A 17,794-nucleotide genomic window follows, 5' to 3' on the forward strand; every position below is an offset into this window, starting at 1 on the left:
GGGTGGAGCCCTTCGTGGACTCACGCAACCGTTACCCTTCGTGGGTTGAAGTCTCCATCAACGTGGATGTAAGATAGCACCACCTATCGGAACCACAACAACAATCTCCGTGTCTACATTGTGTTTGCTCCCTCAAACTCCTCCCTTTCCCTTCATATGCAATTGTTTTACATTCCGCTGCTATTCTCTTAGAATTGCATGTGTAGGTTAATTACTTGACTTGTGCGAAGTTGTTAAAATATTCCAAGACTTAAAATTGGGAAAAGGCTAGATTTTTATTTGGTCAAGTAGTCTAATCAGCCCCCCTCTAGACATACTTTCGATCCTACACATTTCCACACACCAATAAAGTAAACTATATATTACATGCATGATTAACTAGCATAAACGATCATCTGATCATCATCTACTTCTTGTGACGCTTGCTCTGCTTGTAACGCTTGCTCTACTTGTGGCTCGATCCGGGCTCGTTGATTTGCGTAACAAGGCACTTCCTCATGTCAACGATCCCCCTGTGCATCTCGTAGCATGTGTACACGCTCTTGGGCGTAAACCTGAGGTGAGGTTCATCCAGTTGCCGCATCAAAGTCCTGTGCCAGGATAGGGGACTTGTTCTCTGGGCATCCTACTTCATCTTTTCGTAGTAGGGGTCGATGATGGCCGAGGCAAGTTTGACCAGGGAGTCCTTCTTCGTGCTACCCCAGACCCTGTAGTGGTCACGAATTTCAATAAGGTTCTTGCAGGCCAAACCCGTAACACTGAGCACTTTTACATTGTTGGTGGTTTCCACCATGGCGAACTTGTAGTTTGTGATGTTGACAAACCTATTGAAATGGTCGCAAGGCTCTCTGGCCATGCAGTAGTGGTAGATGAGGACATGATGGTGGACGCACAACTGGGCGACGACAACCTTCTGATCTATGTCGGGACGACCGGCGGTGTACTTGAGGTCGATGGTGACCACCTTGTACGTGTCTCGAGCAAGCAACTCCTCAACGCTGTTGATGTAGTCATCCACCACGGCCGTGTCGATGGTGTACACCACCGAGAGATCCGTCTCCCTTGCATGGGTCTCCACTCTATGCTCGCTAAACTCCATTGGAGCACCTCTAGACATCCCCTCTCTATGTGTCATCGTCGGTGTGCTTGTTGTGTTGTGGGGCATGATCGAAAGGTTGAAGAAGCTAAGGTTATAATGGTTGCGGGAATTAAAGGGGAAGCTGGACGACCAGGAATATCGGCAGGCCCTGATGGCAGTTCTAATTTGCAGCACGTAACTCCATCGTGTCGCACGTAACTGCATCACGTGGCAACGCGTGCAGCGCAACCGCATGGATATGGGGCCCTCGACGTGATAGTGCGCACGCCCAACTGCTGGCGCGGAGGGATGCGAGCAGAGCACTCTGCGGTCGCCTCAACGGCGAGCAACCATATATAGGTTTGTCAACCATATACAGGTTTGTCAAACCTATATATGGTTGAGAAACCTATATATTGTGGCCACTTGTAGTCGTTGATGTTGACAAACCTGTTGAAACGGTCGCAAGGCTCTGTGGCCATGCATATAGCAATTAAACACGCAAGGAAAAGGTGGCCACAAGCCCAACGCGTCGACGGACGTGAGCAGAGCGCGACGCAGTGCCTAACGGCGAGCAGAGCTTGCCGAGGGACGCGAACAGAGGCCGACACAGTGATAGGTGGAAAATAAGACAAACTGTGCGAGCGATGTCGGAGACATCAAGCACGAATCAGATTAGAGTTGTGTGTTCGATACGTGGCATACAGTTGATCCATCTGAGCAGTTTTTGATGGTATAAGCAACGTGTGTTGCGGGCAAACACTTGTAGGTATATAACCTTAAATTGAACCAAAAAAGTGTTATTGCATGTTAGAAAAATTGTATAGCTAGAAACTATGTTCAAATACAACTCCGACGATATAATCTTTGGCGACATGCATTCGTATTTTATTAGTTAAATCCTCCTTATAAACCAAGATGGGGGTATAGTAGGTAATTAAATCGCAAACGTTTTTTTTGTATTAACCATATGTGTACGAGTCCTTTCCTCCTCCTCTCCCTCATCTTGTCACCCCACTGCCGCAGACGGCTTACAGCGCAAACTTGCGCAGCACGCAGGGGCATTCTTTTGGCCAAACGGCGGCTCGAAGTGGCACCAATGAATTGTTCGTGAGCCCGTTCCCGCGCAACCTCATAAGTTCCCGCACAAGCTTCCCGCCCGACTCGGTGAAATCCCCCAAAATCCCAATGCTTACCGGCCTGCTATATAAACCCTCACGGCCGGCGAGTCTTGCGTCGCATTTTTCCCTTCCTCACTGTAGATTATCTCGTCTGCTTCTCCCACAATCACCAATGGCATCGGTCCATCATTGTCGCTTAGCCACTCCACTGTCATAAGAGGACAGCTCCAGCTGCGAGGCTACACTGCAGCGGCGGCACGGTTCCTGGCCTAGTTTAGTGCATGTGGCGTCCCTGTTGGGTGTGTGCGGAACACCCACCACAAGCTCCGCCGCCGCTGCCCGTCGGCAGCTGTTGCCGGCCGCCGTTGCCGCCACACCACCGTCGAAAGCCAGGGCCATCTCCCGCTACACTGTCGCGGCCCGAAGCCGGGAGGTGGCCGTCGTGGCCGCCACCCCACTGCCGGCGACCATGGCCATCACCCGCTCTGCCACCGCAGCCCGAAGGCGGGAGTTCACTACTAGGAAAACCCTTACCAGTAGCGTGGGCACCAGCGCTACTGCTACGGCGCTACAGCTATTTTGTAGCAGTAGCGCTTGTTTAAACTAGCGCTACTGCTATCTGTATCTAGCAGTAGCGCGCCTCTGTCCGTCGCTACTGCTAATACTAGTAGCGTGGGCTTCAAAAAACGCTACTGGTAAGCAGCGCTGCTACTACTCCAATACCCCACGCTACTGCTTGTATTTTCGTTTTTTATGTTGCTGTATTCGTATTTTTACAGGTTTTATACAGTTACAACATACACATACACTGGAACTATATGAAAAAGGAATGTCTCATCATCATCATTGAAGTGGTACAACATAGTCTCATCATATCAACATAGTCTCAAAACAAATGATGTCGATCTCATCATCTCGAAATAGCGATACAAGTTAATGATCACATGTATCTTACATTGTCACCATAGACACATGTTTCATCATCTACCTAAACTAAGACATGAACTGTAAGAGCGATCACGATGATCAAAAGCGGTATGTTGTAGTAGTTTTTGCGGTGGCGCTGGTTCTGAATCCCCTGTTGTGCTACGAATCTCAAGTTACTAGCTTCGGCTTCCGCTCTACTATCAAACCCTTTCTGGCTTCCGTCAGAGAAGCCAGAGACTAGGGCCTGACACTCTGGCCACTCATCATACACACCCGGAACATGCCCTACATGCACGACATACCACTTCCTCGCCATCGTTGATCTATATACCTGTCAGAGATGCACATATATCTACAATGAAGCGAATTTAACAAAACAGTTATGAAATTGAAGCAACATATATGGTAAACATAGTTAACAAATTTCATCAAACCGAAAGTAATTAACGAGAGCGCAGCACCATACATCTAATAGTTTCATCGTACTGAGAGATTCGAAGTTTCGTCGTACATAAAGTAACCAGTAACTAAACATACACATTGTTTTTAAGCAGTGCACTCTTCCCATCTGTCCATATCCGGAAGGGTGTCACCAAGCTTAGTGAAAGGCCTCATGTCCTGACGCTGTAGGGCAATGCGGGTTCGAACGTCAGCTCGCGATATTGGGCCAACGTAGAACATCCCATTCTCTTCGAGGACATCTTTGATGATGATGGATGCAATTTCCTGTTGGGTTCGGTAGAAATCATTTCGAAGTCAATTATCCGGCACGGCTCCAAAGGCTTCGGCCCATCTCTGGATATGGGTATCGGATGAAGATTTCATGCAAAGTGATTGCACATCCCTTCTATACTGCATCATTAGATGGATGACGTAGAATCCATCATTCTCACTTCTTGCCGGTTGCTGGATGCAACAGAAGTCAGTCTTGTGGCTGAAACAAAGCCCGGCCTTATTTGTTTTCTTGCATTGGACGTAGCCACCCCGCATGCTGAAGCCCAGTATAGCTCTGTCCAGAACATACTTAATGTTTGTGTAATCTTTCTTCTGTATGTTCTTCGACGGGTCCAAATATACAACGCGGGAGTAATGCGGGTAAAGAACAATGAGAACGGCACGACACCCCCCGCTGCTCAAAATACACAATCAAGTTTAGCCTCCATGCGTGCAAAGTAACTATTGAAATGCACGAAAGGATGTATGTGTGCTACCCGCGGATGTCTTACCTAGGATGATAAGGTAGGAGAATCATTTCTTTGTCCTTATTGCTGACCAAGAATTCTTCGATGTACTGACTCGCATATTGATGGTTGGCGTTGTTGATTGACAAGAAGCCCTCATGCATGTAGTATGGGTCCATGACCGCAAGACCGGTGACTTGCTCTCTCCTGACGATGTAGTTCATGTGCAGTGCATACAGGCGGACGAAGGTAAAATCGAGTGTCCTCATTTGAAACATCTGGAAGATGTAATCAAACCTCAGGAAGAAGAGGTCCGCAGGGCATGTGTGGACATACATCTTGCAATTGCTCGGCACATGAACCGTATAAAGTGGGTATCCTGGATCATCCGAGGCGAGGAGGCTTCTCTCTGTCGAAAGCACATGGTCATGGAGTCTCCTGAGACCCCCTTCTATGGCAGCTAGTGCATTCGCTGGTACCATTGGCTGTCCTGCGACATGGATTAATGGCGCATGTTTCATCGGTACATGGTCAACCTTGGTCGAAGGTGGTTGGCTGCTAGAACCAACATTGCCAGCTTTATTGGATTTTCTCGCCATCGGTCTCTTCCTCTGCTTCTTCTTGGTGGCTCAGGTGCTGGTGGGTCTATTAGACCCTCCCTGAACACCACCCCTAGTGTTGTTGAGCTCAGCTTTGGATGACTCTGGCTAATCAGTTGAGCTTGGGTGGAGCCGGCATCTGGAGGCATGTCCTGCGAGGATTGCATGAACAAAGACTTCTTGCACTCCCGAGGACGTTCCGGCTTTGGAACATGCATCTCATATTCCTATGGTTGACTCATTGTTACATCGTTGTCAAAGGAAGTATTGAAATACTGGTTAGGGTCATCGTCGGCCTCCTCCATGTCATGATCCCTATCCTCTTACATGGGGCAGATGGCATCATCTGCCGATGGAACGGTTGGCCCTCCTTCCTCATGTCTCTCGATCTCAGCAAGCAGCACAGACGATGGTTGTACTTGTGTAGGTGGTGTTGTGGTCATACCTTCCTGAGGTTCGTTGGTGTGCTCCCGGCCACCTCGACACGAAGAAGATTTTTCGGCCACAGGATCGGCCAATTTTTGCATTGCCCAAGCTGCATGGGGGTCTCATCATCCTCTCTATCGGTTTGTATCGGACGAAGGAGACCCTCGTAGCCCGCTTTCACACTCACCACGGAGACCCTTAAGGCGTTATCAGGCATCTGCCGGCGGTGAAACAATAGATCCTTAGGCTTCACTATAGTACCCTTCTCCACATCCACCAACCCGCCCTTCATGTTGTAAAGGAGGGTGCACGGAGTGGAGTCGGTCTACAAAGACACATACGTGCGGCGTCAGAGATCCAAAAAGAATGGCAACTGAAGATTAATTAATTAGTTGAGTTGATGAAGGTGCAACAACGCGTATTTACCGTGAGGGCGTCGAGCTCAGCCAATGTAGACGGCCCAACATTCAAGCCAGAGACGGAGCTAGGGCTGCTGTGAGAGCTGGGCGGAGGAGCAGGTGCCGCTGGAGGAGGTGCGCCGATTGCCATACTAGGTACGGGTAAGGGTGCGGTGTTCATTGAGTTGCTCCCGTTGAAGCTGGGCATGGGAAAATCACTTGGTGGCGCGTTTGGATTTTGTAGCACCCATGTGACCACTGTTGGAATCAAGCTTGTAAAGGCAGCCACCATATCATCTCTACAGGCAGCGATTATCTCAACTTTGGTCTCAGCTTTTGCTTTCTCCATCGCCCGCGCCACCTTCTTGTCGATAGTCACTTGACTGAACTTCTTTCTCTGTCTTTTGGCCTAGGGGTCCTTGTTATAATAGTACTTCCAAGTGGCCCCATCCCCGGCACCATGCACACGTCCATATTGCGGCCGCTTGCCAGGCGGGTGTCCCATCATTATGTCATGGCCCGGTTGAAAGGAGTGTCCCACTTGTACTTCACTGACGACTGAGTCGACGAGTCGCTCTCGGCTGCAAGCTTATGTTGCTCTCTCTGCAAAATGGACCATGAATCATTTACGAATGCGACTAGAATGTAGTAGATTTCATTGATCAGAATCTAATATGTAAGGTGGTAAAAAGGATAATTACCAGTAATCTCATGAATTGCCTAGTCAGCCCGTCGGTGAAAAAAAATCTTTTTCATGGGGTCCCACGAGAATCGGGCCCTGATGAAGTCGTGCTCCTACTGGTCGGTGAACTCAGCCAATGGGTCTGGGATCCCCTGACGTTCATGTTCTGCATCCTCCTTAGCCCACACGGGCCTCTTTGCCATGTAACCACGACTTCCAAGGCGGTGGTTCCCCATGTTCTTTGCCTGCAGCTGCTTGCCTCTCTCCGACCTGGCCTTGGCAGCTTCTTCATTGCAAGTCTCCTTGAACCTTTCAAAGTCCTCCATCGTAATTTTCGGATTGTCTGCAACAATCTCGGTGTAGGTCTCATGGTCTATTTGAATCGCCCTTTTCACCCTAGTTTTCCGAGTGCTCAATGAGTTGCTGAACTTCCCTAGGGCTTTGTTGTTGATTTTTTTCGTGCCCTCATCATCCCATGGGTCGACATCATCATTCCGACCAGGGAACTGGAATTTTGCGTGCGACCTAGTTAGCAGCAGCTTCTTCAAATGTTCATCCTTCCGTATTTTTGTGGTGTTGATGTTAGTGGTATCCCGTAGGATGCATCCTAGTTGGTTGTCGTAACACGCTACCACTTCTCGCGGCTCTATTGGCTCGAACTCGCCAGGGTGCACCGCCGTGACCACCATTCTTCTAGTGCCGAGCTCATTTGGGCGTCGTGTCCTCTTTTCCTTCTGTCCCTCACTGGCTTGAGAGGTCCCACCTTCCGTGCTGCAGTTCGAAACATCATCAGTGCCAGTCTCAGTGTCAGTGTCGTTTGTGGCATCAGTGTCGGCGCCGGCGCCACCATCGTCATCATCCGTCATGACAAGGCGGTCCGGACACCCAGCTTCTTGTCTCTCCTGATCCGCCAGAAAGTCGAGGTAGGCGTGTGCTTGACCTAATTGGGAATGAGAACCTCCGGCCTCATCGGTGTCGGTCATGTTTCCTGGGGTTCAATGTTGTAGTGGTTTAATTATCGAGCTTTATATAATAAAGTGAATAATGACAAAAAAGTGAACTTTGTTTTGCCGGAAATGTCGTTTCATTCCCGTTGTGACAAATCTCAGACACTCGATATGTCTAACTTTCTATCATAAGTCATGCCGAAATTCACGGAAAATTTCGGTATGACCTTTGCTAGAAAGTGCACATATAGAGCGCCTGAAATTTGCCGGAATGGAAATGAATCAACATTTCTGGCAAAACATAGGTCACTCACAATCGGGAAATGAATCAGCAACCAAAGTCCGGTAGAACTACAGCAGCACAACAATATAGGATGCTCACTATAGCAGCACAACAACCACATGCACATGTACTCTCCTCTAGCATCTGCATGGACAGAGCTCTATATAGTGTGGGTTTTGGGATGCTCACTATCTGCCTGTCGAGGATGAGGGTGTGGTGTCGATGATCTTTGAGTGGCGTCGTCGAGCAGCACAACGGTGATCTACCTGTGCGTCAAGCATTCACAAGATAAATTATTGTAGACACACAAGATAAATTATTGTAGACACACAAGATCAATTATTGTAGACACACAAGATCAATTGTGGACCTACAATCTGCCTAATAAAATGTTCATTTTCATTTTATTTACTCTATAAACAAACTAAACACTCATTTTCATTTACTCTAGCAACAAAATCCAAAACAAGCATATTAACAGCATTCTAACAATAGGCATTTTAACATCAAGCATTTGAACAACATGCATTTTAACAGCAAGCATTTGAAGACTCTAACAATAGGCATTTTAACAGCAATTCAACACTCTAACAACACACATTTGAACACTCTAACAACAGACATTTAACACTCTAACAACATGCATTTTAACAGCATTCAACATTTGGACAGCAAGCATTTGAACAAAACAAGCATATGAAAAGGGAGGGAAGAGGGGGTGGCACACCTAGGCCGGGGTTGGGATCATGGTCGAGGTCGCCGGGGCAGAGGGGCCGGGGTCCTTCTCCTCCTCGTCGATCTGCAGAGAGACCAAATTTGGTCAGAGAGAGAGAGAGAGAGCAGGGGCGGCACGGAGGGAGGGGCCGGGCCAGGGGTGCACCTAGGGCAGGGGGCAGCACGGGGGGAGGGAGCGTCGGGGTGGCCAGTGGCCTGCGTCGAGGTCGGGTGCGACGCGCGTCGACGGCGGCGTGGGCAGGTGCGGGTGTTGGCGGTGGCGTGGGCGGGTGCGGGCGTCGGCGGCGTGGGCGGGTGCGGGCGTCAGCGGTGGCGTGGGCGGGTGCGCGCGTTAGTGGCATGGGCGGGTGCGGGCGTCGACGGTGGCGAGAGAAAGGGGATTCGAGCGAGAGTGAGAGAAAGGAAAGAGATTGGATCTAGCGTGCTGTAGGCAACTTAGCTATAGCGCGTGTTGGCAAAACGCGCTATAGCTAAGTTAGCTATAGCGCTACCCAAGCCAAAACGCACTACTACTATTTTTTTTCTTTTTTTTTCTTAGCTATAGCGCTGCCGAGGCCAAAACGCGCTACTGCTAATTTTTTTCTTTTTTTCTTTTTATTTTTATTTTTATTTTTCATATTCCACAAACTTCCTTCCTTTTTATTTTATTTATATTTCTCTTTTTATATTTATTATTCTTTTTCTTTTACTTTTTATTTTTCATATTCCACAAACTTCCTTCCTTTTTCTTTTTTATTTTTCTTTCATTTCAGTTTCCACAACTTATTAGTTCTTTTTCTTTTTTTCATTTCATTTTGCAAAACTTCCTTTCTTATTCTTTTTCTTCTTCTTTTTCTTTTTCTTTTTCATTTGCAGTTTTCTTTTTCTTATCTTTATTTTGCATTTTCCTTCCTTTAATTTGGTCTGTCATTAGAGCAATACCACTGTTACCCTCGGATAATAATTAGTATAATATATATTACATGATTTGACCGCTAACACCGGTATACAAAAAGACACACAAAAACTTTGGGGATTAGTTTGTCAGCTTGGGCGACAACGACGCTTTAGACTGATCTTCTTCCCTCTTTTGTTCATTGTCGAATAATTGAGCCCATGGTCGTGACTTTTCCTTCTCCAAGGATTATGATCTTTCGTAGGCAATGTAGTCTTCATTCTTCTTTTGACATATGTTTCGTCATCATCAGCATCATCTTCCCTCATCGGATCACCGTACTGGTCATAGTCTTCCTTGTTGGCGACTCCATCCATTCCGGCGATGCTCCTTTTGCTTCTCCTCATGACAACACGGCTGGGATTGATCGGATCAGTTATGAAGAAACATTGTGTCACGTGTTTAGCGTGTACCCATGGCTCATTTTTGGCGACGGCGTTGACGGTACCGCTATCATCGGAGTCGGGTATACACATGGTAGTGAAATGTCGGTTTTCTCTGTGTACATTTATAGCCCATCTGACACAGAACATCGTCGCGCTATGCAATCCAGAGTAGTTAAGCTCCCATATCTCTTTGACCCTTCCGTAATATCTTTCAATTACATTCCCGGTCATGGCTTCCATCATCACCCATGAGTTTTGTTCATCACTATTTATATCTTTCCCCTACGTGTAGAACGTGTATCCGTTGATATCGTATGCTTGATAAGTCACGAGGTTGGTCGAGGGGCCATGTGCTAAGGCGTATCTGAGTGTTCCGTTCGGACAACCCTCTTCCGGGGGATTAGCCAGAACTCGCTCTCTGAACCAACGCAAGAAAGTGGAGTTGTGATCTCTAATAACTTCAGCGTCTGTCCTGTGCACCCCACGTTCACGGTATTTCTTTGCGATGGTCTCTTTGTGCAGTGTCACGAAATCTTCTAGCACATCTAGGTGATTTAGCACTACTAAGTTTTCCCTGTCAATGTCGTTTTGTCGGCCCGAGCATAACACATTCAAATCCCTATGACCGTTGGCATGACCTTCGCCTTCGAGCCATCCACAGTGCCTGTTGACGGGCAAACCAACAACACGGTCTTTGGTCAGATAACTCTCACAGAAAGAGATGCACTATTTGGTCAGATATCCCTGGGCTATGCTTCCATCTGGACGGGACATGTTACGAACGAATCCTTTGATGACCCCATTCATCCTCTTGAACGGCATCATGCTATGCAGGAATGTCAGCCCTAGGTCGATGATGTCGTCCACGATGTGGACACATAGATGCACCATGACATCAAAGAACGCGGGCGGGAAGTACATCTCTAGCTCATTCAGTATGACAATGATCTCTTCCTGTAGCCTATGGAGTTGATTCACAATGATCGATTTTCGAGATATAGCATCAAAAAAGTGGCATAGATCAGTAAGCATCTCACGCACATGTGTGTCCATAATCCCTCTAAGTGCAACCGGGAGTAACTGCGTCATCATCACATGACAGTCATGAGACTTCATCCCACTGAACCTTTTTTTCTTAGTTTCCAGATATCTGCTTATCTTCCCACAGTATCCGGAACTAACTTTGATTCCGTCAAGGCACTTGAACAATTGATCGACCTCCTTCGGATCTAAGGTGAAGCAAGAGGGGGGGCAATATTGTTCTTCCTTCTTGCTTACTTTTTTGCCCCTGTCTTTTCTTGCCTTCGGCCCATCCTTGGTCCTCTCCGGCATGTTCATCAATGTTCCAAGCAAACTCTCAACGATATTTTTTGTGATATTCATTTGATCAAGGCTATGAGGCGTGTTGAGAATGGGCCAGTATTCCAAGTCCTAGAAAACAGATCTCGTCTTCCATACCTTCAGCTAGGGCTCCGGTGCCTTTTTCTTCATCTTTCCCGGCGAGGGGCACTCTTTCCAGTTCTTCAATAACTCATATATTTCTACATCGCTACGCTTACGTGGAGGACCTCGATGCTCAGCCTTACCATTGAATAGATCTCCATGCTTTCTCCATGGGTCATCCTTCTCGAGCCATCTTCGATGCCCCATGTACACGATTTTCGAAGACCCGCCATCTTTTGATAGCTGCAGAGAAGTTGTATCATCAAGGCACCTCATGCATCCGCAATATCCGTGGCACACCTGGCCGGAGAGATAGTCGTAACTGAGATAGTCCTGCACCGTCGTGATCAGCGCGGCTCTCATGTAGAAATACTCTCCTTTGCTTGCATCCCATGTCTTGGCCGACGTTGTCCATAAGGTCTGTAACTCCTCTTTCAGTAACCCGAGATACAAATTTATATCATTTCCCAGTTGTCTCGGCCCTAGAATAAGCATAGCCATGTGTATGTATTTTTCCTTCATGCACAACCAGGGGGAGGTTGTACATCCATACAAACACGGGCCATGTGCTATGATTGGTGTTCTGGTTGCCAAATGGATTCATGCCATCACTACTAGCGCCAAGCACGATGTTCCTTGGATCATTTGTGAAAAAAATCAAATTCAGCATTTAATGCTCTCTACTGGCTAGCATCTATGAGGTGTCTCAGCTTCGGCTCATCTCCGTCATCTGGCTTCACCCTCTCCGCGTGCCAGCGCATAAGCTTTGCTTCCTTAGGATCTACGAAATACCGCTGTAGACGCGGAGTGATCGTAAAGTACCATACAACTTTCTATGGAGCTTCTTTCCGGCCTTTTTATATCGTGAAGCATTGCACTTTGGCAGATGGTTTTTTCAGCGTGCTCGTTCTGATATATGATGCAATCATTGATGCATGCGTGATATCTAATATGTGGCAGATCAAGAGGGCACACGATTTTCTTTGCCTCCTCGACACTAGTAGGACACAGGCTTCCCGCGGGAAGAACCTTCTTTAGGTACTTCAGAAGCTCATCCAGGCTTGTATCTGTCCATTTGTTTTTTGCCTTCATCTTTAGAAGTTCTAGTGTGAAACTCAAGCGGGTCACCTCGGGATTATTGCAACCATCATACAAAGGAGTCATCGAGTCTACCTCCAGTTGCGCCAGATTGGCCTCCTCTCTAGAAGCAGCTCTGTCGCTAGTCGTCTTCTTGCAAAGTAGGTCTCGAACATGCGGGTCCCGCATGGCTAAACTTCGTAGCAACAAAGACGGTGCCGTGTCCGTGTCTTCTCCGCCTTGAACTGCCTCTTCGCCATCGACATTTCAGAGGCCGTCTTCCTCTTCGGGCACATAATCGGTCATCTCTTCGTCTGGTCGCCCCATGTCGTTATTTCCTGCCCCATCGACGTCCTAATCATCATCATCACTTATCCACCGAGTATGGCCATGCATGAAACCATGCATGAGCAGGTGCGCCTTGAATTTACCACCCTCAAAGGGGTCGAGCCTGACTCTTCCTTTGCATTTTCGACACGGACATAAAACATCCTTCAGTCTTTTTTCATACATGTCATCCACAGCGGATTGCCAGTATCTTTCCACCTTCCTTCCATTGACCTTCATGATCACCTGCGCGCGAAGCAAATATTTTAAGCACGTATATATGCATGCATGGATCAAATTCATACAAAAATTCAGCATGACCTTCCCTAAATACATGACATATTGAGTTTGCATGCTCGAAATTCGCCGAAACGGAATTGAATCGACATTTCGGCATAACATAGGCAACTCATGTCACTCACATGCCACACACAATTCGGTATATTCATATCGCACATAGTTTCGGTCCTAATCGCAAACACACATATTTACATTCTTGCACAACTCTTTTTTTCTCACCAATTTGTCGAGAGGAATATCGAGCACCTTCTTATAATTAGCTAGTAGCTCTAGATAGAGCTATGAGACTAAGGAGGGAGGGCATTAATGGAGGGGTGGTGGAGGGGCAAAGAAGAGAAGGGGGGAAAGGGGCAAAAGACAGGAAGAGGAAGGAGGGAGGGCATTAATGGAGGGGGTGGTGGTGGTGGGGCAAAGAAGAGAAGGGGAGGAGGGGCAAAAACAAGTAAGATAAAGGAGGGAGGGCATTAATGGAGGGGGAGAGAGGGGAAAAGAAGAGGGGGAAGCACTAAAGGACAAACAAGTGCAAGAGGGAGGGGGAGAAAGAAAGGGGGAGGAAGAAGAGGGGGCAAGGTGGCAGATATTTTGGCTAGCGACCATAGTAGTAGCGCTGGGCACCAAAGCGCGCTACTGCTTTATGTGCCAGCCAAAATATCTACTGGTACATAAAACTAGCTAGCGCTTGCCCAAAAAACACGCTACTTCTAAAAGATTACACATAGAAGAAGTAGCAGTAGCGCTTCTTGGTGGCACCGCGCTACTACTATTTTCTTAACAGTAGCGCTTGTTAGGGTACCAATGCTGCTACTATTTTTTGGCCGGGGGGTGTGGTGTGGCGAACTTACTAGTAGCGTGCCTTCTAGAAACCAACGCTGCTGCTAAGTTCTACCTGTAGCGCATTTTGTAACACACGCTACTGCTAATTATCAGTAGCGTGGGCTCCAAAAAGCACGCTACTACTAATTATCAGTAGTGGATGGAGGTTGTGGCCACCACCCCATCGTCAGCCGTCATGGCCGCCAGCCCACCGTTGATAGCCGGGATCATCACCGCTCCGCCACCTGCCTCCCTAAGGAGTGAGGCGGAGGTGGAGGCCCGCACGTGCGTTAGCGAACTTGCGCGCTACATCGAGTTCCTGCGGGAGGAGGAGGAGCACCTCGTCGAGCATGCAAAGAGCCTTACTGCAGCCGTGGCAACAGCACACGCCTACATAGAGGCGAGGAATCGGAGATCTACGAGTAATCAGGCCGCTTCGAGAGGGATCGTCTGGAGTGGCAGTGGGCGTTCGAGCTGGCGTGCGTCACTGAACGTGCAATAGTGGCAGGCACCGTATTGCATTTGTCCAGCTTGTCGGTAGGCTCCTCCTCCTCTACCTCTTACTGAGCGCGCTCGGCAGAGGAGAGGCTGCCGGAAGTAGCACAAAGCCCCTCCGTAGTAGTAGTATTTAGGGGTTATTTTGTTCAGTTCATCTGACTATAGATGTGTGGTGGAACTGTACAACATACTTAAAATTAGCTAGTATATATAGTTGAAGTAGCTATTTTCAGTATGTGGTTGGCAACAATTGGGGAAAAGTTAGGTCGGTTTAACTGTCGAGTTGAACTATTTGTATAAATTAAGAACAACTGCTTAATCTATGAATGAAATCTATGCTTAATTACTGAATTTTTGTTGCAAAAATTAGATGGTGCTAGTGATTTTTAGCAGCATATTTTGACAAATCGCAGTGTTACAGGGATTGACAAATGGCAATGTTACTAGATCAACAAATGTCAATCTTTCAAGTTTGACACATGGCAACATACCCAATATGAAAAATGCAAATCTTACCAGATTGTTTGTATGTGGTTGCACACGGGTCATCCAAAACAACTGTTTGCATTGAAGGGATGCACGAATCCTGCGCTGCGAATTTTCCCTCGACTTAAGGGGGAATACCATAGCTCTCACTTTGCATACGTGTGTTCTATCTAAAACATTTGCGATCAAGAGCTACAGAAATCCTTCTTGGCACATTTTCTCTTAGCTTCCTAGGGAAGCTTTCGGTTTGCATACGGGTGTTCTAACGAAAATGTTTGCGATCAAGAGCTGCACAAATCCTCCTAGGAACATTTTCCCTTGGCTTCCTAGGGAAGTTATCGGTTTTGCATAAGGGTGTTCTAACTAAAATATTTGCGATGAGGGTTTTATATTTAAAAAACAAATTAAACTGTGGCTTGGGCGCCATTAATGGAGACGATGCGAGCAACGCGGGCAGCCATGGAAGTCAAAAGGTTCGCTTTCCGGTGAGTCTGCATGGCATACAGCTCGCACGCTTCCCAGTGAGCCTCCGCATTGGAGTACAGCTCGCACGCCTCCCGTTTAGTCAAGCACTCAAGCACCTATCTGCACGACACCTCCTAGGCATTAAAAGAGTGAGGCATGGCGTCACGTGAATGGTTAACAGAACGCACACAACTTATATGCACTGGAGCATGTGCATGTAGTTTAAATTTGAATTATCCACATTAAATGCCTAGAAAACCTAGTTAATGTATAAAAATGTCCAAACGTACCCTGAAAAATTCCAAAATTCAACACAACACTCCTGTTGTTCTATGTTGACACTAGAAATTTTTTGGAAGCAGTAAGAGGCAACGAATATCGTTTCATTCCCAAAGGTGGCACATTCCCTACCGAAACCATCACGCTTGTTGTGAGAAGCTTTGGTTTGTGAGACGCTTATACCCAATCCTGCCCCAAATGGGACAATTTTTTTACCACAACATGTTGATGCCGCTCGATGATAGCATGCCAAGTTTCATGAATTTAGACAAGTTTTGGATTTACTAGAATTTAAAAACCAAGTATCTCAATGTTTGCAGCAGAGTGACGGTGGCGGGGTGTTTGAAATTCATTCCCATTTCTTGTTGGAAATATGCCCTAGAGGCAATAATAAAAGCATTATTATTATATTTCTTTGTTCATGATAATTGTCTTTATTCATGCTATAACTGTATTATCCGGAAATCGTAATACACGTGTGAATACATAGACCATAATATGTCCCTAGTAAGCCTCTAGTTGACTAGCTCGTTGATCAACAGATAGTCATGATTTCCTGGCTATGGACATTGGGTGTCATTGATAACGGGATCACATCATTAGGAGAATGATGTGATGGACAAGACCCAATCCTAAGCATAGTACAAAGATCGTGTAGTTCGTTTGCTAGAGCTTTTCCAATGTCAAGTATCTTTTCCTTTGACCATGAGATCGTGTAACTCCCGGATACCGTAGGAGTGCTTTGGGTGTATCAAACGTCACAACGTAACTGTGTGACTATAAAGGTGCATTACAGGTATCTCCGAAAGTGTCTGTTGGGTTGACACGGATCGAGACTGGGATTTGTCACTCTGGATAACGGAGAGGTATCACTGGGCCCACTCAGTAATGCATCATCATTATGAGCTCAAGGTGACCAAGTGGTTGATCATGGGATCATGCATTACGGTACGAGTAAAGTGACTTGCCGGTAACGAGATTGAACAAGGTATTGGGATACCGACGATCGAGTCTCGGGCAAGTAACATACCGATTGACAAAGGGAATTGTATACGGGGTTGATTAATCCTCGACATCGTGGTTCATCCGATGAGATCATCGTGGAGCATGTGGGAGCCATCATGGGTATCCAGATCCCGCTGTTGGTTATTGACCGGAGAGTCGTCTCGGTCATGTCTGCTTGTCTCCCGAACCCGTAGGGTCTACACACTTAAGGTTCGGTGACGCTAGGTAGATATGAGTATGCAGTAATCCAAGTAATACAAAAGTTGTTCGAAGTCCCGGATGAGATCCTGGACGTCACGAGGAGTTCCGGAATGGTCCGGAGGTAAAGAATTATATATAGGAAGTGCTGTTTCGGCCATCGGGACAAGTTTCGGGGTTATCGGTATTGTACCGGACCACCGGAGGGGTCCCGGGGGCCCACCGGGTGGGGCCACCTGTCCCGGGGGGCCACATGGGCTGTAGGGGGTGCGCCTTGGCCTTCATGGGCCAAGGGCACCAGCCCTACTAGGCCCATGCGCCTAGGGTTTCCACCACGGAGGAGTCCAAGTGGTGGAAGGCACCCCGAGGTGCCTTGGGGGGGAGGGAAACCCTCCCCTGGCCGCCGCACCTAGGAGATTGGATCTCCTAGGCTGCGCACCACCCCCCTTGGCCCTCCTATATATAGTGGGGGAGAGGAGGGATTTCATACCTCAGCCTTTGGTGCTTCCTCTCTCCCCGTTACGTCTCTCTCTCGTAGTATAGGCGAAGCCCTGCTACTGTGACGCCCTGCATCCACCACCACGCCGTCGTGCTGCTGGATCTTCATCAACCTCTCTTCCCCCCTTGCTGGATCAAGAAAGGAGGAGACGTCATCCGTTCCGTACGTGTGTTGAACGCGGAGGCACCGTCCGTTCGGTGCTTGATCATCGGTGATTTGAATCACGTCGTGTTCGACTACATCATCCCCGTTCTTTGAACGCTTCCGCTCGCGATCTACAAGGTACGTAGATGCATCTAATCACTCGTTGCTAGATGAACTCCTAGATGGATCTTGGTGAAACGAGTAGAAATTTTTTTGTTTTCTGCAACGTTCCCCAACAGTGGCATCATGAGCTAGGTCTATGCGTAGTTCTCTTGCACGAGTAGAACACAAAGTAGTTGTGGGCGTTGATTTTGTTCAATATACTTGCCGTTACTAGTCTTATCTTGATTCGGAGGCATCGTGGGATGAAGCGGCCCGGACCGACCTTACACGTACTCTTACGTGAGACAGGTTCCACCGACTGACATGCACTAGTTGCATAAGGTGGCTAGCGGGTGTCTGTCTCTCCTACTTTAGTCGGATCGGATTCGATGAAAAGGGTCCTTATGAAGGGTAAATAGCAATTGGCATATCACGTTGTGGTCATTGTGTAGGTAATAAAC

Source organism: Triticum urartu, chromosome 6 (genome assembly GCF_003073215.2).
Source record: "Triticum urartu cultivar G1812 chromosome 6, Tu2.1, whole genome shotgun sequence".
NCBI lineage: Eukaryota > Viridiplantae > Streptophyta > Magnoliopsida > Poales > Poaceae > Triticum > Triticum urartu.